Source organism: Coenobita brevimanus, chromosome 17 (assembly GCF_032717465.1).
Source record: "Coenobita brevimanus isolate Jiangsu-jjx chromosome 17, ASM3271746v2, whole genome shotgun sequence".
Lineage (NCBI taxonomy): Eukaryota > Metazoa > Arthropoda > Malacostraca > Decapoda > Coenobitidae > Coenobita > Coenobita brevimanus.
In genome coordinates this window covers 22,003,700-22,026,209 of record NC_136970.1, presented here as the reverse complement: position 1 = coordinate 22,026,209, position 22,510 = coordinate 22,003,700, and the positions used below count along the sequence as shown (strand labels likewise).

At 41.4% G+C, this 22,510-nt stretch overlaps 1 non-coding gene across 1 annotated transcript; it reads right to left on the bottom strand.

The window, feature by feature from the left end:
* Nucleotides 1-44: 44 nt before the first annotated feature.
* On the bottom strand, nt 45-163 carry LOC145391304 (5S ribosomal RNA). Its single transcript, XR_013895818.1, has one exon. It is a non-coding gene; the product is annotated as a 5S ribosomal RNA (ribosomal RNA).
* Between the last annotated feature and the right edge of the window lie 22,347 nt (nt 164-22,510).

Genomic DNA, 22,510 nt, shown 5'->3' with positions numbered 1-22,510 from the left:
GGAGGGGCACTAATCCTCCACCAACCCTACTTGACATGTAGGGATGCCAACAGCATCTGGTGTTCCCAGGTGGTCACCCATCCAAGTACTAACCAGACCCAACGTTGCTTAACTTCGCTGATCGGACGGGAAGCGGTGTACTCAACGTGGCATGGCCGTGTGTGTGTGTGTGTGTGTGTGTGTGTGTGTGTAACAAATACTTCATAAACTTTCCACACTAAAGTCTGAACAAAAACATTATGTCAAGTTAACTCTCATCCACAGTGCTAAAGTGCTTGTTTGAGTGCCCGCCAAATATTCACAAAAGACTCCTCTTACGTGATTTTCTCCTATATTTACGGTATATGTATACTCATTCATACCACAGGTCTGCAAAATTAAAGTCATTAAAATTTTTTTCAATTCTGAGCAGTTAGTTTTTTTTATGAACATCACATCTGTACAATATTGTTCTAAGTTAACTGAAAGGAAAATATTTAATTGAAATAATTTGTTAACTTATTCATTAAGAAAACAACACTAGATATTCTGACTCACACATAACTTCTCTAATCTTGGTAACTTGCTCCAAAGCTTCGATTGGCGGCCAGTCGTTTGTACTTTTTCTGATGTGTCCCTATGAATCTTCCAGCAGTATTCCGCCATCATACTGACATCCAAACGTCCTTGGTACCTTCTTCCCATGTCCTTGAGATTCACCATGTTCTTTACTCGCCGCTCCAAGAATTTCGGGGGGAAATTTCAAAATGAGAATCCAAAAATTGAACTTTCAGACTTATGTTGCAACCCAACTCCTTATACTTGACCAACAAATCTCTCACAATTTCTTTATAATTTGGATCTCTATTCTTACCTAATAACTTAGAAATTACTTCTTGAATAATAGGCTACCCAAGTGTCTCGCTCCAGGTTGTTCATCGCATCATCAAATTCTGTATCAGAAATCAGTTTCTAATATCAGGTCCAATAAATAAGCCCTCTTTCTATTTAACTTCAGACAAACCAGGAAACTTTTAGTATCGATTCGTAAAACATACTCCATCTTTTGATAGGGCCTTGACAGACTGCTTCATTAATCCAAGCTTAATATGAAGCAGTGGTAGCAGCACTTTATCTGGATTCACCAAGCTGGTCTAATGATGTTTTTTGCACCAAGCCGTACCCACTGTAAATCCTTGGTTCTGTTGTCCTAGTTACAAAGAAAACACGTGAAGTTTTTATACCTGACTGCTGACGCAGTAAGATCCACAAAACTTTAAGGTCCCCACGTCTGAACCAGTGGTGTTCATTGTATTTGATTTCCTCGAGAAGATTTGCCAAATTCTGGTATGTTTCTTTTAAATGCACAGAATGAGCAACAGGTATTCATGTATACTTCTTACCATTATGAAGAAGCACCCCTTCCCGGCATCTTTTAGATGAATCTATAAATAGTCTCCAATCTTCCGCATTATAGTGATTGCCAAGTTTCTGCACTGGGCCACTTATGTCAGTGCAATAAACCAAGGATCAATCCAATACACACTATTTTCACTAAATATCACTGTATTAAAAGAAGAAAAACTCCACTGAAAGTAATTTACAAGCACAGTAGACAAGTAAATGAGTCACACAGATATGTTTGCTCTACTCCATTACTAGTGACTCATCACTGTGTTATGTTCCAGGAATATTCTGGCTTAATAACAAATAAAATAACTGTGTTGTTTTAAACATGGATTTTAGTATTAGAAAATACTAAATAAAAAAATATGAACATTATAATGAATTATCCATATGTAAATAATTATACAGTGAGTAATGAGTTTTAAAAAACCTATAATGATAACTAAGAACAGTGTTTTGTGAAAAAAATGTTACATGATGGAAATTCAGCACCAAAGAATATGCAGGTACTGTATATATAAATCATATGAAATAATTAAAACAATTTTTTCAATGTATGCCTGTATTGTATATTTGGTAGAAATAATATAGAAATAGATATGACAATATACTCGTGGGAAACCAGAACAAAACTATTGCTTGTGTGTGGGACTAGGTGGGCGAGACATGGTACAGCAAACAGGTCGATTAGTGGACATATTGAGTCTGATGAGAACAACGTAGCCAGCAGGTCGCTCCTTTACGCGCCACTTTCAACATACAGTAGTAACATATTGTTGAGAAGTGGGATTTGCTAATTGTGAAGATTCTCAGCATTTCTCGTATTTTTCAGTTACAAGTGAGAGTTGCCAGTTAGCCTGCTATTTGTGAGCGGAGGTATTTCGTAAGATGTATATTAATTTTTTTCCTCTTATTAATTATAATGTTTTATTGGTATGATTCCATTTTAAATTATATAATTTTATCTCAGTTTGAGTGCAAGATAATTTTGAGTGTTACGTAGTGTGAGAAAACTCTGGATATTTTGGATGTCTCCGAGATCGTAACCGTTGCCCCTTCGAGAGTGTACTAGAAATCTCCATAAGAAAGGAAGGCTATTTAAGGAGGTGGAAGAGCCTAGGGCAGTTAGTTTCGTTTCAGTTTAGTTTATGTTTAGTTCAGTGTCAGTGCAATTAGTGGAGATTGTATAGCTCCGGTACTTGTGAAAACAGTGAAACAAAGTTGGCAAGCATTAAAAGTGTAGTTATTTAGAAAATAAAGACAGCGAAATTAAGAAGTCAGTGTCTACCTACTACGTCTGTGCTGATCTGTGTTGTTGTACACTGAATGGCTCCTCTAGGATGAACAACTCACTGGGCAACGTCCTTCCTATACGGAACTACTGCTGTTGAAGCCTGTGGCAGTGTTGGACGGGGATGTAAGGCCGCTTTCACACGAGGACATCGGTGGCCTCGTGTGAAAGCGGCCTAACAGTGGTGTCAGGAGTGTTGATCATTAGAAAAGTGCTGCAGTGAGTCAAACCTGCGACATGAAGGTAGAAGGTGTACAGACAAGAGGCCAAGCTAGACAGGAGGAGGCATGTCTGGCCAGTAATCATGAAACTATTACAAGTATAGAATGAAGGACAGAAAGAACTCAAAGAACAATTACAGGCACAAACTGAAGAACAGAGAGAGCTCAAGGATTAAATAAAAGAACAATAACAGGCACAATGTGAAGGACAGAAAGAAAGATACGAACGACTTCAAAAGATACTACAGGTAGGCAACAAAGGGAATTACAGTTGAGGATGCAAGGACAGCTAGATGCTTTCGTGGGGGAAATGAAGGAAGAAGAGGAACAGTTGAAGGAGGAAGCATATGCTGAGCTATAGCAGCAGAAGTATGAGGTAAGCAATGACGTGATGAACTGTACACAGCATGTAGATGACCAGTTGAAGATTAGTAATGGAATAATGATGGAGTAAATACAGCGTGTGCATGACCAATTGAAGCATGGAGTCTACCATGTGAATAGAATTAGTGAGAGAATTGAGGCTGTAGAGAAATACTGTACTGCTTAGAATGAGGTTAATATACAGGGGGCATATGAAAAGAATGGACAGTGTATGGTGAAGCTTGACAGATCCCAAGCATCTAAAGGTAACATTACAGAGTTAAATAATCGGAATGTAGGAGTTTTAAGTCCTGGACTTAATTATTATGCCCCAGTTTTTCGGCCTCAAACTAATGAAGTGCATGGCTATAACGAGGATTCAGATAAAAAGAAACCTCAGGAATTTGATGGCAGAGTATCCTGGGAAGCTTACAATATGAGTTACTCGCAGATCAGAATGATTAGGATGATAGGCAGAGGGCAGTGCAGCTTGCTACTAGCCTTAAGGGTGCAGCAGTGGAAATTCTTGTCCAGATGTCAGTAGAGGAGAGGAAGAGTTATCAGTCCTCAGTAGCAGTACTGGAACGCAGGTACGGGACCAAGTAACAGATAGAGGGTTCTAGAACAAGATTCAGGAGCCATGTATAGGCTCGAGGCAAGTCCCTATAGAAGCTTGCTCATGACCTGCAGTGTATGCCATACAGGCACCTGGAACAGCACCTAACTTTTTGGCTATTCTTCTCAGGGACCAGTTCATTGATGCTCTTGATAGTGCAAGAGCTGGAAGTGCAAGTGAAGCATGAACAACCAAGAAGCATGCAAGAAGCACTAGCCAAGGCTCTAGAATTTAAGTGCTATGTCAGGTCCAGTACATCCAGTTTTCAAGCAGGTCATAGTGCAGGATTCAAGGCAAGAAAGGGGGAGGTACGTGATGCAGAAAAATTTTAAGGAAGTTGTTGGTACTGTGAAAAGCCAGGACATACGAAAGAGGACTGCTACAAGTGAAAGAGGGAGCAGGAGAAGATCGAAGGAGTTTGCTGGTTCTGCAAGTAGCCAGGACACAAGAAGGTGGATTGTTACAAGTGCAAGAAGGAGCATGAACGGAACAGTGCAAGGAAACCCACGACTGCAACAAATGGGTGCTGGACATGTTGGTGAGGTGGGACACTTCAGTTATGATTGTTCAAATGAGAAGGACAGCAAGAAGACGGCTGAAGAAGCTGAGAAGGATGAGGGTTAATTAATAAAGGCTGGTGGCAGGAGGCAACAACCAGCCAGTTTTTCCCAAGAAGCCCCATCACCGAGGAAATGCAAAAGAATCGTGATTGATAATGTGTGAGAAGACAGAAGAACAGATGACAAGCAGTATAGTAGGAATGGGAATCTTAGCAAGAAATGCAGCCATACTGCAGTGACAGGGCCAGTGTCAGATGAAGAAGACCTGAAGAAGATGTGGATGGAGGATGCAGATTTACATCCAATGCTAAAGTGGCTGCAGCAGGGTACAGTGTGACCATCTTGGGAAGAGGTTTCCAGATTCAGCCCTGCGACCAAGAGCTACTGGAATCAGTGGGACCTTCTTTGACTGAACAACGGACTACTGGAGCGTCAGTGGGAGACACCCAATGGCCACAGCAAGTATTGACAACAGGCTGTTCTGAAGAAAATGAGGTCCGAGATCTTGGATGAATCCCATAACCAGATCACTAGTGGGTGCCTGGGAGTGAAGAAAACTAAGTTGGCTGTCACTGAAGTTCTACTGGACTCGTACGTGGCAGGATGTTAAAGAGTGGTGTCGGGCCTGTGATGTATGTTGTGCCAAGAATGGACCCAAGAAATGTTGTCATTCCCCTCTCCAGCTGTGCTAAGTGGGTGCACTGATGGAAAGAGTCACAGTGGACATTGCTAGACCTCTGCCACTCACTGAAAGAGGAAACTGATATATATGTGTCACCATGGACTACATCACAAAGTGGCCAGAAACCTATGCCATCCCCGATCAAGAGGCTGCAACCGTTGCTCAGGTGTTGGTTTACCACTTTTTCTGTCGTTTTGGAATGCCACAAGAACTACATTCAGACCAGGGTAGAAGCTTAGAGTCTGCTGTGTTCCATGAGTGCCGCAAGTTACTGGGGATCAAGAAGACCAAGATGTCCCCACAGTCAGATGGGATGGTGGAGAAATTCAACTGGACCCTGGGACAAGAACTGGCCAAGGACTGCAGAGAGGGACAAACTGAATGGGACCAGAAATTACCTGTGTTGCTGATGACATATCGGTCTGCAACCCACGAGTTTACTGGCTACATCCCTACAAAACTGACACTAGGCCACGAGTTACATTTACCCATTGACTTGTTAATGAGAAGACCACCTCTTGAAGACCTGCCTACAGACACCTCCAGCTATGCGAAGCACCTTCAGGAAAGGCTGGCTGAGGTACATGATTGAGTGTGACCTCTAAAGTTATCACGTGAAGTAAAGAAGTGCAAGTATGATTCCATGGCAACTAAGGTGAGCTTCAAGGATGGTGACAAAGTTTGGCTTTACACTCCTCAGTGGAAGAACAGACAGTCAGCAAAGCTGCAGAGCCCGTGGGACGGGCCTGACACTGTGTTGGAAAGCATATCAGACGTAACGTACCGGATCTGTGGAGGCAGAAAATCTCAGCCAAAGGTGGTACACATGAATCATCTGTGGCAGCACCATGGGCCAGGACAGTACAGCTGGGATGTCTCTGAGGAATCGTGCTCTCCCACAGCAGAGGAAGTTTAGGAGGAGCAAGAAGCTAAAGTACAAGAGGATGGTGATGGTTTCTCAAGAATATTAAGTGCATCAGGAAAAGGACCAAGATATTCCAGGAGTGGACTATGTGAAGGAGCAGGGACGTCGTTAGAAGCGGCATTGGAGAATACCTGATAGGATGAAGGATTAGTTTGTGTATAATTAAATGTTTAGTTTGGGTTAAGGATTATGTTTGTATACATTATGCAGTTTTGTGGGGACGACAAAGGACTAGGGAGGGGTTAGTGTTAAGAAGCAGGATTTGCTAGTTAGGAAGTACTGGAAGGTTCTCAGTATTTCTCGTATTTTTTAGTTATGAGAGAGTTGCCAGGCTAGCCTGCTATTTGTGAGCGAAGGTATTTTGTAAATTGTACATTAATTATTGTTCCCTTTTTTTTCCTATAATGTTTTATTTATGTGATTGTTTTGTTTAATTATGTAATTTCATCTTAGTTTTATGCTAAACAATGTAGAGTGTTATGAAGTGTAAGAAAACTCTGGATATTGTGGATGTCTCCGAGATCTTAACCGTTGCCCCTTCGAGAGTATACTAGAAATCTGCAGAAGAAGGGAAGGCTATTTAAGGAGGTGGAAGAGTTTAGGGCAGTCTCGGTTCAGTTCAATTTGAGCTTAGTTCATTGGCAGTGCAGTTAATGAAGATTGTATAGCTCCGGTGCTTGTGAAAACAGTGAAGTGAAGTTGGCAAGATTAACTGTAGTTATTTGGAAAATAAAGACAGCGAACTTAAGAAGCCAGTGTTTTTTTTTTTTTTTTTTTTTTACCACGTCTGTGCTGATCTGTGTTGTTGTACACTGAAAGGTTGCCACTAGGAAGGACAACTCACTGGGCAACGTTCTTTCTATACTGAACTACTGAAGTTAGAGCCTGTGGCAATGTGAGACGGGAATGTAACAATATTTGACACAGCAGAGGGCTAGCATTCGGCTTTGTTTGACTTTCCTGGATGATTATGTTTTCCTGGTCAGGTGTTGGCAATGACGTCATCACAGTAAACACTACTCCGACAACACATTACATTGCTTTGTGATATGGTTGGGTTAACCAAGACCACGTATACGGTGATACTGTGCTGTGTGTGAATATCTCATCACGCTAAACACTGCTGCAACAACACAGTACATGGCCTTGTGACATGACTGGGTTGGCCAAGACCACATGAACTGTGATATGGTACGAGGTGTGATGATTTCAGTACAAACTTCCCTTAAATGAACCGCGAGAATCCTTTATATAACCCCTCCCCCCACTTTCCTACATTCTGCCCCTTCATAATCCACCGTCATTACAGCAGTCGTGCGTGCTGCACTCAAGGTATCCTAATCTGTCGATATAATTTGAAGACAAGCAGGGAACTATATCAGTGAAATACCCTCTTACTCTCTCCTCTGTTAAAAATAGGGAAAAGATATGAAGCGGGGAGAAAGGTTAATACTCATTTGGTTGGTCGATAACAAGGGATTAGGAGGAAGAAATGGGGGAGGGAGGGGTAATGAAAGTAAAGTGTGAAGGAATAGAGGGGAGACAGGCATTATTGGCGTGGGAGAAAAAATGTTAGATAGGGATAGTGTGTGAGTCCAGGAAAGACTGTTAGCCAGGGGGAGAGAGGTGAGGGAGGATGAATTTTGAAATGGGGAGAGAAATTTGTAGGCAAACGAGAAAACCGAAATCCGTATGTGAGACAGGCAGAGAGAAGAAAAAACATGAAAAGTGAGGATTACAGCAAAGAGGAATTAAACTTATGAAAAAAAACGTAAAAATAAATGTAATTGAAGTCTAGATTACCCAGTTTAAAACTTATGTCCAATTATTAAAATCATCCACTTTGTACAGAAGCACTATGAATGGACGGAAAAGACAGTGAAAGAATGTAGAGAAAAGAAGTATTTGAATAGTATGTATGTGTGTGTGTGTGTGTGTGTGTGTGTGTGTGAGAGAGAGAGAGAGAGAGAGAGAGAGAGAGAGAGAGAGAGAGAGAGAATATACAGGAAGGTAACTAGAGACAAAAGGGAATGAAGAACCAATGAGGAAGAAAATTAAGAATGAACAGAAGGACGAAAGGTGTGGTACAGGAAGAAAGAATTGAAATGAGACAGAGTGAGGAAGTGGAAAAATGTGAGACGAAAAGTATAGCAAAGGAACTAAAATTGAGAGTCGATGACTAAGACGTACCGATAAGCAAGAAAACTGGCAAGAAAGGGAGTGAGGGGGTAAAACAATATTTGGAGAAAATGTTGTGTAAGAAAGACAATGTGAAATAAGGAAGAGAAAATGTGGGACGTGAGGCTAGTAAGGAAAATGCAGTAAAAAAAAAATAAATAAATAAGCTGTATGAGGCGGGAACACGAACTGTGTGGCAGGAAGAAAGTAGGTGGGAGAAGAAAAGTCGCAGTGAAAAAAATTTAATGTGAGGCTTTGACCTTTCCTAACCTTTAGTATTCCTTTCCATTATAAACTACTGCACACATGCCTCTCTCTCACTCACTCTCTCTCTCTCTCTCTCTCTTTCACACACACACACACACACACACACTATTTCACCTTTTCTGCCCTCAGTATATATCTATAATAATGTTGTATCTTCATTCCCTTATTATTCTCCGGTCCTCGAATTCGCACAAACTACCTACTTAATTCACCTTCACCTTGAGACAAACGCTAATTCCCTGGGATAATATTACTTAATGGAACACTTGAGTCATGAGATTATGAGGCTGATATTCATAAAAATAACTTTTTACAACACCTGCTATTAAACGATGGAAGCAGGAAAAGGAGAAGGGAAGGAAGGAAAACACATCTGCCATAGAATGTTGAACCAGGAAAAGGAGGCACGAAGGAGGGCAAACACAGCTGCTATAAGAAGGTGGAGGCAGGATAAGGAGGAGGAGGAGGAGGAAGGGAAAGACTCCTGCTATAAGATGGCGTAGGCAGGAAAAAGAGGAGGAGAAGGAAGAGGATGGGAAAGACACCTGCTATAAGATGGTGGAGGCAGAAAAGGAGGAGGAGGAGAAAGGGAAAGACACCTTTTATAAGACGATGGAAGCAGGAAAAAAAGACGGTATGGAAAGAAAAGACAACTGCTGTAAGACGGTGGAAGCAGGGAAAGGAAGAGGGAAGGAACGGAAATACAATGGTATAAGACGGTAGAAGAAAGAAAGGGAGGAGGGAAGGAACAGAGGGAAAGACGAGGAAAATAAAGTGGAAAAAGGACGTTAGAAAATAAGGCAAAAAAAAAAAAAAAGACTGAAACACAGGAAGAAAGTTAGCAAAATGAAGAAGAGAAGGTACAACTGACATGAATAATGACTACGGGAAATAGAAAGGAGAAAAGGCAAAAAGTAGACGAAGAGGACGAAGAAGAAGAAGAAGAAGAAGATGATGATGATGAAGAGGAAGAAGAAGAAGAAGGAGAGAGAGAGAGAGAGAGAGAGAGAGAGAGAGAGAGAGAGAGAGAGAGAGAGAGAGAGAGAGAGAGAGAGAGAGAGAGAAACTTTTAAGTTTGGGAACAATATAATTTGCTAAGGAATATGAACCGATCATAACCGGAGCCAAGTCTTATGGTTCTGAATGAAGATAAATAAACGTCAGCAGATAGAAAGATCACAGTTCCTGTAAAGAGAAGGCTTTATCATTTCCTGCCCACCCGTCCTGCCAACTAAACTCTGCGAAAAGATTACAATTCTTTCCTAAGGAACAAATTGTCTGGGAAAGGTCGAAGTTGTGTCTTTTTTAGTCAACAAATGATAAGTGTGCAAACAGCCAACTTCCTTTAGCTTTTTAACTCGAGAAATCAGCAAAAGAGGCCGATGTAATGGAAGTGAGGGACTGAGCAAAAGAAAGAGGAAGGTACAGTAAGAAGAGTGGAGGGCGTAGAGACATAAATTTGTATATGTAGCAGGAACAACTGATTCAGGTCCTCTCTGTACAGGAGATGCTTGGTATTATAAAAGTATAAAATTATAGATTAATGTCACTTATAAGCAGTTATCATGCTTTGTACTTTTCTTCTTCATAATATATCCACCAGCATCCAATTATCCTCCAGTTCCTATGTTCTCCAGTACTCTTACCCTTCTTGTTGTTCGTTCACTGACGTGCTTTTCGAATTCCACTTTTCTCATCTTTCACACTTTCTTCCTTTCCATTCTTTCGTTCATCCTTCATCTTTACATTGTCCTTCGCTTCCTCCTTTCCTTTCTTTTCCTTTCTTTTCATCATTCATTTTCTTATGCCTAAATCTTCCTTCATCCCCCACATCGTTTTCGTAATCTAGGTTCAATATCTCGTCCTCTCTCTCTCCCTTCCTCCCTCCATTCACACAACACCTCCTTCCCTCCACACAACAACTCCCTCCTGCCTCCTCCAAACAACACAGCCTTTTCACTCATATATAAACAAGGACACATATGCAGTTACATTTTTATCTTTCTTTCTCTCATTACGAGTAACATTTCCGAAGCACACATAAATTTATAAAAATATGACGACGGTTGATAACATCCCAGGTTCTTCATTCCTGCCCAACAAACTGCTTTAACACAAACAACCAGCAGAACCTACTACCAAACAGTGTTCGTTTCGTTACACCTCCTTAATAAGTGTTCCAAAATGCATGCATGTGCCGGCCTTGGTCACCTAATGGCGGCTTTCCACGCTGTTCGATCTCAGGCAGCCTCCTTATTCAGCACCTTATCCTTAAGGTAATTTTTTTTTTTTTTTCGGTCTGCCTCTCGCAGTCCTACCTCCGATTTTGATATACCAAATTTAAAGCCTTGTACAGCAGAACGTACAGTCCCGTATGACACAATATATACTATAGTTCCGTATGGCATATAGTTCTGTACGACACAAAGTATTCTATAATTCCGTGTGACACAAATTATACCATAGTTCCGTATGACAGTAAAAATAGATCAATACTCTGAAATTACATCATTGTACGTCAAAGTGAACATTAATTCCAGCTCGGCACAAAATGTTGTCTTGTATGGTGTCAAGTTCAACACAATAGTTGCTTGATTCCAGTGTGTTTGGATAACCTCTTATTTTTAATACCCATTGTGTACCTCAGCTTTAAACAATAAACTGTGACTTCAATCACTGGCAATGTTGTTAGTATCTCCGAAGTGAAGTTACCTGCAAAGACCTGTAACGTTGAAAAGTACAGCCATCTTTAACTATGTTAAAATCTTACAACATAACATGTGATATTTTAAAAGTGCTTCCCCACCCCAACACAAACAAAGCAGTGAAGTTTACCAACTACCAAGAACCGCCACGGAAAATTAGTTTAGATTTTTTTTTTTAATAAAACAGTCCATATCCACGTAAGAATGTAAGGAAACACACTGTATCTGAATGGCTTTATCTTGGGCACAACAGTCAGCATCTAATCAGAGTAAGGGGACTTTCTTTAGCTGATAGGCTAAAACATTACGAAACATAAACACACTTAAGGTATTTGATGAAAATTTTCCTCATCATCGGCAGACAAACAGACCGACTTATCACATTTAACAAATAAAACAACTTACCATAGCTACACCCGTTGTTACATAAAAGAAAGAAAACCTGCGATATTTCAAACATTATCTCCATGCACCAACGACCACACACAATAAACTACGAATCATGTGCTGCCTGAAAATGAGAATTAAAGATGAACCATCATCATCATCATCATCATCATCACCCGAACCTCCTTTCCCACCCTAGGGCAGGGTGAGGAGTAGCAATGTCCAGACAGCCCAAATATGCCCAATCCAATGGGCCACACTTCCATTCACTCATCATTCAAGCCCCCGGAATCCTGGCCCTATCGGATACACCAAAAAACATTCATCACGCTCTGTTGCTTCACATAATCGTATTGACAGGGTCACTCCAGATGCTGCCATGTTAACCCGCCGCGTCCCGTCGACGTATGGGTACGTTGCAACATTTTGCATTTCACAGTCCCGGTGATGTACCAGAGCAATTGCAAGGTGCATAATTTGCACAATTTTCAAATATTGCGCTTGACTTTCGGTACGTATGGTCGCTCAGCCTTCCCCTACCTGCCACCAGGCTGAGACACTCGGCGACCCCGCGTGACCCGCGCTCACCCGCAGCTTGGTCACTCACCTGTTAGCAACAGTCCTGCTCAGACATGGCAAAGAGAGGTCTCAGACGACGAAATTCAAGCAGTCCTGGACGCCTTTACAGGCAACAGTGATTCCCCACTGGACGACGAGATTGTTGACAAAGATTATGTGCAGCCAGAGGAGGAGGAAACCACCAGCAGTGATGAAGAAGTCCTGTCCCCCAGGAAGCGGCAGTACGTGACTTACCGTGCTGCTAGAGAGGGGCAGCCGGCCAAAAAACAATGTGGAACATCCTCTGCCCAGCCCCAACGTGATGTGGAACCGAATTTGATGACGAGGACGAGGACGAGGACGGAGCCGTGGGATGTGCTGCCACGTGGTACGGACGTGAGGTAATTACTCATCGTGGCCCCAAACACACACCACGTCGGATAAAAAATGATTAAGTGATTTTGGATAGGGGAATCTGGGGAACACTTAACCCTGCCAGAAACCCCGGTTATATGGTTACCACCCAGCGTAGTAAATGGTTTCCTGGGTACAGGAAACCATTTGGGTTATCACTCAGTGTAGAGATCATATGGCATCTCTACACTGAGTGAGTGGACTTTTGTACACTGCTGTAACTAATTAGACATAGAACCTATCTTATCTTGAACACTGAACTTTAAGAAGAGAACTTTGAATACTGTGCTAGTCATGAACTGCTGTGGAGTGGATGCATGGCCATAGTGGTATCCCATTCTGGATTTTAAAAATAAATAAAAATAACAATAAGGGTGAGGACAAAAATCAGATGACCTACATATTGAAAGGGGTTCATGTTTCACAATTTCCAAAAATAATGAGAAGCCACTGTACACCTTTTCCAGATCTACACATCACACATATATGCATGATCAAATCGTACATTATTTTTATAAAAAGGGTCTTAGTGAATTATGACAAACAGAAACAGTGTGCTGTAGAGACTGACTCACTAATTACAAGATAGTGGCAGTTTAAGAAAGGCCACTGACCAAAGCTGAACCACTAACAAAGAATAATACATGGCATACATACTCACGTAAACTGCTTCAAAATGACGTATCAAAACCCACCAACCTCCAATATCACAAAACTTCAACAAGATATATTAAGACAAAACATGAGTTCTGTACAGCGTTTGTGAAAGAGAAATTGGTATGAAAATATGGTGGTAGGTTTGATGAAGTGAGAGTAAGAAGAGGTGACTGGTGAAGTGAGGGTGAGAAGATGAGGGAGGAAAAGATGAGTGGTGAAGAGAACCTGAAGTATAAGAAAAGGTGAAATGAAAGGTGAGGCGAAGTAGAAGGCTGACGTGAGTTGAAGCAGTCACTTGGAGAGGTGTGGTGAGGAAGAGAAGAAAAACAGAACTGATACGAGAGACGGAGGCGATATGAAGTGAGAAGTGATGTGAGGCGAGCGGCAAAGATGAGCTGACGATACTGTAAGTGAGCTGACAAGAGGCAATTAAATGAAGTTTTGATACTTCACTACAAATCCAGATTGGAATAATTTAATACCATACCATCTATCACTCTGCTTTAACTCATTATAATCTGTCTATCCTAATCTTTCAAAACATCACCTACTTTGCTCCGTTTAATTCCAGTTTAATTAAGTGGAATTAAAGTTTTCAACAGCAGCTAAGGTAATTAACCAAGCCATTCAGCACGTAATACGAATGCTGATTTGAAATGAATGAAATGAGGTAAAGTCTAAAACTTCCGTTCTATCAAAGTGTTCTTTTAACTTAATTGTGCCTGGAATAACTCCAATTATGAAACAGCATTAAGTATACGCCAAATGAACAGTAATTACAAAATATTTGCTTCATGATAATTATATGAGGCCGTTTTCAATAAATCTGTGTTCGCTATTCTTTCCAATGGTGATATGCATTCGCATTATGCCTGACTAATTATACATGGGAAAAACGGTGTGGGCAAAATTGTACGAGAAGGGGGTGGGGAGACAAGGGCATGGTGATGGCTTGTATTATGGAATAAAAAGATTACTGTTTACTACATATATAAACTCTGCTTCAGCTAAAAATATACGTACACACACACACACACACACACACACACACACACACACACACACACACACACACACACACACACACACACACAGCAGACTTAGTGTGAGAAATCGGATTGAAGTTGGAGGGGAGCTGGCTCACTAGGCGCTGGAAGAGCGAGTTTATCTGGATGGGAAGTCGGAAGGGAGAATATCAAACAGACGGCGGAGAGATTGTCGATGAGCTAGGGGATTTTGCCGTATCTCAGCAGGTATGTTGTGTCATCAGCTGTGATAATGTAAGAAAAAAATGTAATAGTTGCGCTGCATATACGGGTTGTGAGAGTGGGTGAGTGAATCGGGTGGAAATTGTTTTGCAGGAGTTTTCAGTAGCAGTGGTGGACGGAGTTGTGGAGCCACATGCACCACCAAGCCAGGCCAAGCCCGGGCCTTCAGAGCCGGGGTGTGGAGTTTCTGGGGAAGAGCAGGGGCGGCTGGCACTCCCGGGCTGGTTATATTGTTGGGATAGGAGTGTCAGGCGTGGATTACAGTGGTGGCGGTGAGAAGTGAAGGGGGGCCGTGTATCCTTGGAGGCGCCAGAGGTGGGGGTGGTTATAGTACTTCCTGGGACAGGAAGGTGAGGACTACAGGTGTTATTACCACTCAAAGTGTTCTTTTAGTGACCCAGTGTTACTATGCTACGAGACTGTGGGGGAGGACCTGGGGAGCGACAGTGTTGCCAAATAAGTATATATTCATTTCTTATGGATTGTCTATATTGTACTGTGCCTAAAAAAGTGATTTTTTCCTGTTTTTCTGTAAGGAAACAGGAAGTACTGTCACTCTTGTATTGTGATAACTAATGGCTGTATGTAAGACTTGTAATGCTAGGGGTATTAAATACTGTATGCAAATTTGGACGGTACTTCCTTCACCCCACGCAGGAGGCTAAATTTTTCTCTTAATGACTCCAGGCCCTGTAAGAAGAGAGCAGCATTGCAGCTCATTACATAAGTTATGAACGTAAACAGTTATGAATTATATATAAGAAATCAAAACAGTAATAATTTACTCAAAATGGAAACAATAGTAAAGTATTCATACAGACATTAGGAATATACTGTGGTTAATATTTTTTGTTTGACGTGCTCGACTCTGGGCATAGGCTTCACAGCCTGCTCCCAAGGCTCAGTAGTCCTCCTACATATCATACACCTCTATATGTCACCTCTTCGGTGCTAACATCCACCGTCCATATTGCATACATGCTAGGGCTGTCTCATACAGGATTGGTGTATCAGTATTAGCGGGGGTATTTTTGCGACATGTCAGCGGGTCTTCTGGTAGATTAGTAAAGTCTGCTTTACATGAAAATCAAATCCTTAAACTATTCCCTGCCCTAGCGGGGATTTGAACCTGGGTCCAGTAGGACCACAGGCCACCTCTCTACCGATTAGAAATATTATCAGAGTAAATTAGCATATATTACGTGTAGTTCATGAAAGAACACAGAGTTTATAATCAAGAATGATTCAAATTGACAGCTGCAGGAGAGAGAGAGAGAGAGAGAGAGAGAGAGAGAGAGAGAGAGAGAGAGAGAGAGAGAGAGAGAGAGAGAGAGAAACTAAGTGCCTAGCTGGGGCGAAAAATAATGATGACATCCTTAATTTACCCTCTCTCTCTCTCTCTCTCTCTCTCAGCCAATATCCAGGGTACCTCATCCATGGATACTAATATTGTGGTTGTCGTCCTATCATGTGACTTGTTTATATTGACATTGTTGATGTGCTGAGTTGTATATGATGAAAGTCATTCAGAAACCAGACGCTGAGAGAGGCTTTCTTTTATACACCTGTTTGTCCCTCTGTTAACATGTCTGTTTTCTTATCTTGAAATGGATGTTTTTTTCATTGTTTATATTAACCCGTGGCGTCCTGTCGACGTTCTTTAACGTCCACACGTTTTGTCACTGCCAATCCCGTCGAAGTACATAAACGCGAATCAATTGCAAGGTCCCTAATTTACACAATTTTCAATTTTCGCGAGTGATTTTTGGTACATATACACATGACACTTTCCTCTACAAGATGCCAGGCAGGGACAATGCCTTACCCAGCATGACCTCCCCCTCCCCTGCACGCCATTGTCTAAGCGATTCACCTGTTATCAGTGACCTGGCCAGTAAAGCCATGTCATGCCACAGTACGCAATTCAGGGCCAGAGTGATTCCCCAATCAATGACAATGTGGAGGACAAACTTTACATAGCATTAGAGGAAGAAGCAGTCAGAAATGATGATCAGGTAATGTGGCAAAAAAAGGTCAGGTATGGTGATGAGTTAGTGAGTGAAACAATGCTTATAATGCCTATATTACTGCTTGAAAACCAATATACTCTCGTACCACATATAAATTCGTACAAAGTAAATAAATAAATACCGTTTATGAGTGGTGTGAAATAGTTATCCTCCCATAGAACTCGTTTTCTTTTGTGCCAGCCTATTAGAAAACCCAATAAGGTAAGGAGGTACTCGTACCTGTATCGAGTATTTTAAACTCAGGTGAGCGATTTCTCTATGAATTTTCGATGTTTCTCACCAAAAGCGGAGGTTTGAGCAAAAAAATTTTTTTTCCAAAAATGGTCGGGATTGGGGGGAGTCAGAGGTGGAAAAGTGGTCAGGATGGGACAGGTTAACATCCAAAATATTTCAATTGATGTTAGTCTGTTCTTAATAAGCTACACAGACTGATAAACATATACATCAAGAAGGATATATATATATATATATATATATATATATATATATATATATATATATATATATATATATATATATATATATAATGGCTCCTGGTGGTTTAGTGGGTAATTGCGGCGCTCCAATCGGACTGAACCAGTGAAGGTTTATATCCAAGGCATGGTTGGGGTTATTGCTCACGTAATGTCACTCAGGGATGAGTGAGGTTGGTCACTCTCATGTTAAATGTCAGGACCAACTTACCTAGGCCCGGGCTCCTACGCTCCTCATGCGGCAACATAGGAATGGATGATGGATTAATATATATATATATATATATATATATATATATATATATATATATATATATATATATATATATATATATATATATATATAATCAGCAATTGCAAGTCCACTGCTGATGAAAGGCCTCCTTCAACTTTCTCCACGAATTTCATGGCTGAGTCAGTCTCTGCCACGAATTGCCTGCAAACTTCTCTCTCTTGTTGCTTCACCTCCTTTCTGGCCTTGTCATGCTACCCTTCCAATCTCTTGGAGTTCAATTAGCCAGCCTCCTGCTCCATCAGTTATCCCATATTCTTCCTACATGACATGCCCACCTCCATTTGTGTTGGATCAAAACTTATGTAATTTCTTTGACTTTAGTCTACTCTTTCTCCCATGTTGATCTTTTCTCGTTCCTTAAAGATATTCCCAACACTGACTTTCCCATTGCTTCTTGTGGACGGATTACTTGATTTTCCGCCGATTTTTTTCAGTTTCCAGGTCTCACAACCGTACGTCATAGCTGGGATTATACATTCTATCCTTTTTGTTCCATAGATATTGGCAAGCTACTTTCATGATGTCTGTGTTTACCAAAAGCTTTCCATCCAACTCTTATGTGTCTTTTTCTTTTGCTCTCATGGTCTGCCGATAGTCCTGGTATTTGGATTAAACATTAGTTTTACCTCGGTTCATCTTTAACACTACTTTGAGACTTTCTCTGTTCAGGTCATGTAATGTTTTGCAATTCTTTGTTGGTCCATGGTGCACTTTTCCACAAAATTGCATTGAAATTCATTGAGAACATTTGGAGATATTGATTAAATGTTAGGGCGAATCCGAATCTGGATCCTATATACACAGATACGGATCTGGGATTACTCAAAACGTTATAAACGGAATTTGATGAAATTTTGTGGAAGGGTGGACCATGGGCTATGGAAGAGATGATAAAATTTCGGGGCGGATCCTCATCCGGATCCGGAGTACCCAGCAAAATATCTCCAAAATTCTCAATGTATTTCAATGAAATTTTGTGGAACATGGGCCATGGACCAAGAAATAATCGATTTAATATGGAGGCGGATCCGGATTCGGATCCAATATCCAGGCATCCGGATCCAGATCCTTTTTAATGGCAATGGCATTGGTGGCTGTATGCGTTCTCTGAGCGCTTTCTGATTTGCATTGCTTTTAACGCCTCATCAAGAAGAATAGCGTGTGTGGGGGAGGGGCGTATTGTCAGTGAGTGAGTGGTTACTATTTTCTATGCCGGTAGTGGATACATGATGAACATACAAATATCGACCAAAACAAAGGAGAGAAAATACTTGTATGCTACTACCCTGCCATCACAGAAACTATTACCCAGAAAAATCGTATTATAAAAAAGCTGGCACTCATATAAGAAAACTTACACACCCTGTGTAAAAGAAACAGATGACGCGCCCGTTAAACTTTAACTTCATTAGTGCTTCACCTGCCCTTAACCCACTTTATTTTTTTTTTATAATGTCAGAAAGTTTTCTGAAGGCAAGTGTAAGCCGTTCTATTCCAAGTAACAAAAGGGTAAACCCGCATTCGTCAAATATAATGACATTGTGGATGTACTGATATAATCCATCGCCATATATGGAATACAACTGGTAAGGAAAACTAAGAAGTAACAAAATGTGTGTGTGTGTGTGTGTGTGTGTGTGTGTGTGTGTGTGTGTGTGTGTGTGTGTGTGTGTGTGTGTGTCTGAACTTCGGAAGCATGTAAATCCCCAATAATCAAAAGCAGATGAAGATGGGAGTGTGAGGAAGGAAGTGAAGTAATGTTGGGGAAAGAATATATTGAGAAAGAGAAGGGAATAAGGTGTTTGGGAAGCAAGTGGAAGCGTGAGGGGGACGGAAACTAAGTGCTGGGGACGAAAATGGTGGGGGCGGCAAAGAATTAAAGAATGGAAGCGATTGTTTTGAAAGGAAGAGTGGTATGCATTAGGAAAAAGAGATTATACAAGAAGGCAGGGAAAGGAAATCTTGAAGGAGAAAAAGGGGTTTGTTAGAAGGTAAGATCTAAGAAAGTATCCCCTGTACATCATTTTACTTTACAGTACCTCGTTATGGATATTACCAGGCACACAGAGCCAGCACCCACACACCACTATGAGACCTGGTATGCTGGTTTATGATTTAATGCACGCAGGAAAAAGTAAAGGGGAATATGGTTTGCATAGTAGGGCATTCATCATCCTGGCTTTGTTTATCAGGTACACACTGGTTGAGGGAGATATAAAGCCAAGCTTTGGTTATGTATGGGACATAAGTCAGAGAAGAACGTCCAAGGTCCTCGTTCCCTACTTTGTATAACTCGGGAATTATGAGGTAGTTTGTTACACAAGTGGCTGGTCGTGTTTACGTAGGAAAAGTCAAATCTCTCTCTCTCTCTCTCTCTCTCTCTCTCTCTCTCTCTCGTATGTTGACCCTAGAACAGTTTCCTGTATGTATATGTGTGTGCTGGCGTCATGAAATGTGATGCATTCGAATGTACAACAACAACCAAAAACTGTGTGTAATGGAGCCTTCAATGGGTGAAAATTCTCTCACTCACCTGAACTCATGAAAGAGGCCTTTGTCTGCCTTCTTTGTGGCCTATCGAGTGGTACTTTTCATTGCAGGAATTTTTTCTAATATTGTGCCTTTCCTCTCCCACTTTCTTTCTTTTTTTTTTTTTCCATCTAGGTCATTCTTGCCTTTTGGTCCAGGACGTACTGACTCACACATAAACACACCTTCATTGTTTCACAAGCGGTAAATGAAAGGCCCGCCATGTCGTGTGGGTTGACTATTAATCGTGAGAAGTCTCTCGTTTTTTTTTTTTTTCTGTGAATGATTTTTCTCTTCCAGATTCTTTGCTCATTGGTGATATTCCTTTACATTTTTTAAATAGAAAAATCTTCTGGTTTCTGTTCTTTCTCCAGTACTGTATAATCTATTTTAATCAATAATTGTTTTCTTTCTTGGCTCCATTAAGCTGTTTGTTTTCTCTTACTTAAACACCTTGCTTTGACTTAAAACCTTATTATACGTCATGATACTTCTTACTTAGCTTTTATTATTCTTTTTTCTGTGCCTGCCCTCCTTTCTACATGTTTATCCCGTCTTTCCTGTCACTTCTTATTGCTTTTCTTTCCTTTACAGATTGCTTTGCTTTGCACTGAGTGACAAGCCAAATGGTTTTCTGTAAGCCAAGAAACCATTTGCAACACTGGATGGTAACCATATAACCAAACCATACGTTCTCCCTACGTGTCAACATGTGGGTTGGTGGAGGATTAGTGCCCCTCCCCGTAAAACAAATAACTCAAAGTCAAATGGCCACCTCTTAAGGGATTATGGCGTCTGGCAATAAATAGATAGAGTAATTTTATCTTTTTGTACTTCGATATAATTTCTTACTCACACACACACACACACACACACACACACACACACACACACACACACACACACACACACACACACACACACACACACACACACACACACACACACACACACACACACACACACACACACACACACGATTTACTCCATCCTAGCACAACACTCAACACCTGGCATAAAATACCAATAACATTCCTACTCATGGCTTTTATCAAGCCCTGGAGGCCATAGTGATAATGAAAGTGGTCTTTCTCTCTCTCTCTCTCTCTCTGCAATAGCTCATTTTAAGGGGTATGTGTGTTGTCCTAAAGAATGACCGCGTGTGGGACATGAAAAGTTACCCGGGCAGAGGAGGAACAAGATGGTTTAGTCCTTCCCTTGACCTTTAGACACAGCCACAGGAAGGAATGTGTACTTGTGTGTTAACCAGGCAGAGGAGGTGCCAGATGGTACTGTCTTTCCTTTCACCTTTTGACAGAGCCAGGGGAAGGCTGTGTTTTTGAGTGTTAGCCAGGCAGAGGACGAACAAGATGGTGCTGTCTTTCCGTTGATCATTTAACACAACCAAGGAAAGGGACGTGGGCTTGTGAGTGGGTAGACATTCGATGGTGGTGGTGGTGATGGTGGTGGTGGTGAATGAGTTAGTAAGCTGATAACTGCATATCCATGACATGGGCTGCCACTCTTAAATGCACGTTCAGGTCCTGCTCTGAGGGTCCTGAAGGCCAACACTTAATTCTTTTACCAAAGTTGTGACCAGCCTTCACAGAGGAAGGTTACCACAACTGCCTCATATCACTCGTTCAGAAATGTATCTGTACCATGACTGCTGATGCGTTGATGAGCAATGCTGTCGCTGTTTGACAGTGAGGGTAAAGGTGAGGATGAAGGTAAGTATGAGAAGTGCAGGTGAGTGTGAGGTTGTTGATAAGTGCGATTAGTGAGGGATGATTGTAGGAGTGAAGGCAAGTGTAATATGTGAAGGTGAGGGTGAAGGTGCGTGCGATAAATGAGGGTAAATGTGGGGGTGAGGGTGATGGGTAAGTGTGATAAATGAAGATGAAGGTGAGGAGGTTTGGGTGATGGTAAATGTGATAAGAGAGGGTAAGGGTGAGATGAATGTGCTGTTATAAAAAGGAGTGATAAGTGAAGGTGAAGGTGGGAATGAGGGTGATGGTAAGTGTGATAAGTGAGGGTGAAGGTGAGGTGAGGATGATGGTAAGTGTGATAAGTGAGGGTGAAGGTGAGGTTGATAAGTGAGTGTGATGGTAAGGGTGAGGGTGAGGGTATGCGTGAGGGTGAGGCAAAGGCGTCGGGTTATAATGCATTTTTTCCTCAACCCACAACACATAAACCAGTCTTGTGTAATCAAACCCACCAATATTAGCGGCCCGTCTCCCAGTAATTCCACTAATGCAGGAAATTTACAAAAGCTGTTGATAAACACCGCCATTACTGCACGCAGGGGAGGGGAGGAGTTACGTGGGAAACACTGTAACAGAAGAAAACTTAGATGAGATGAAACGACAGAAAGAGAGAGAGAGAGAGAGAGAGAGAGAGAAATGAAATATATTCATGGACATGTAAATGAATCATTAATAGGAATGGAGTTAATGATGTGTTTATAGCCAGTCAGGAGAGAGAGGAGGGTAATTATTGTTTGGTTATTGAAGAAAGACGCCCACCTCCCTACACACACACACTGGGTCTAATACACACACAAGCTTTATCTCCTCTCAGTTCTCCTTTGCTCCCCCACATCAATTACCGATACTACACATCTCCTACCATTTCCTTCCTATCCTGTCTTCCTCTCTTGTATATAATCTGAATTGAACTTAATGCACCCGTCGCTGAACAGTTCT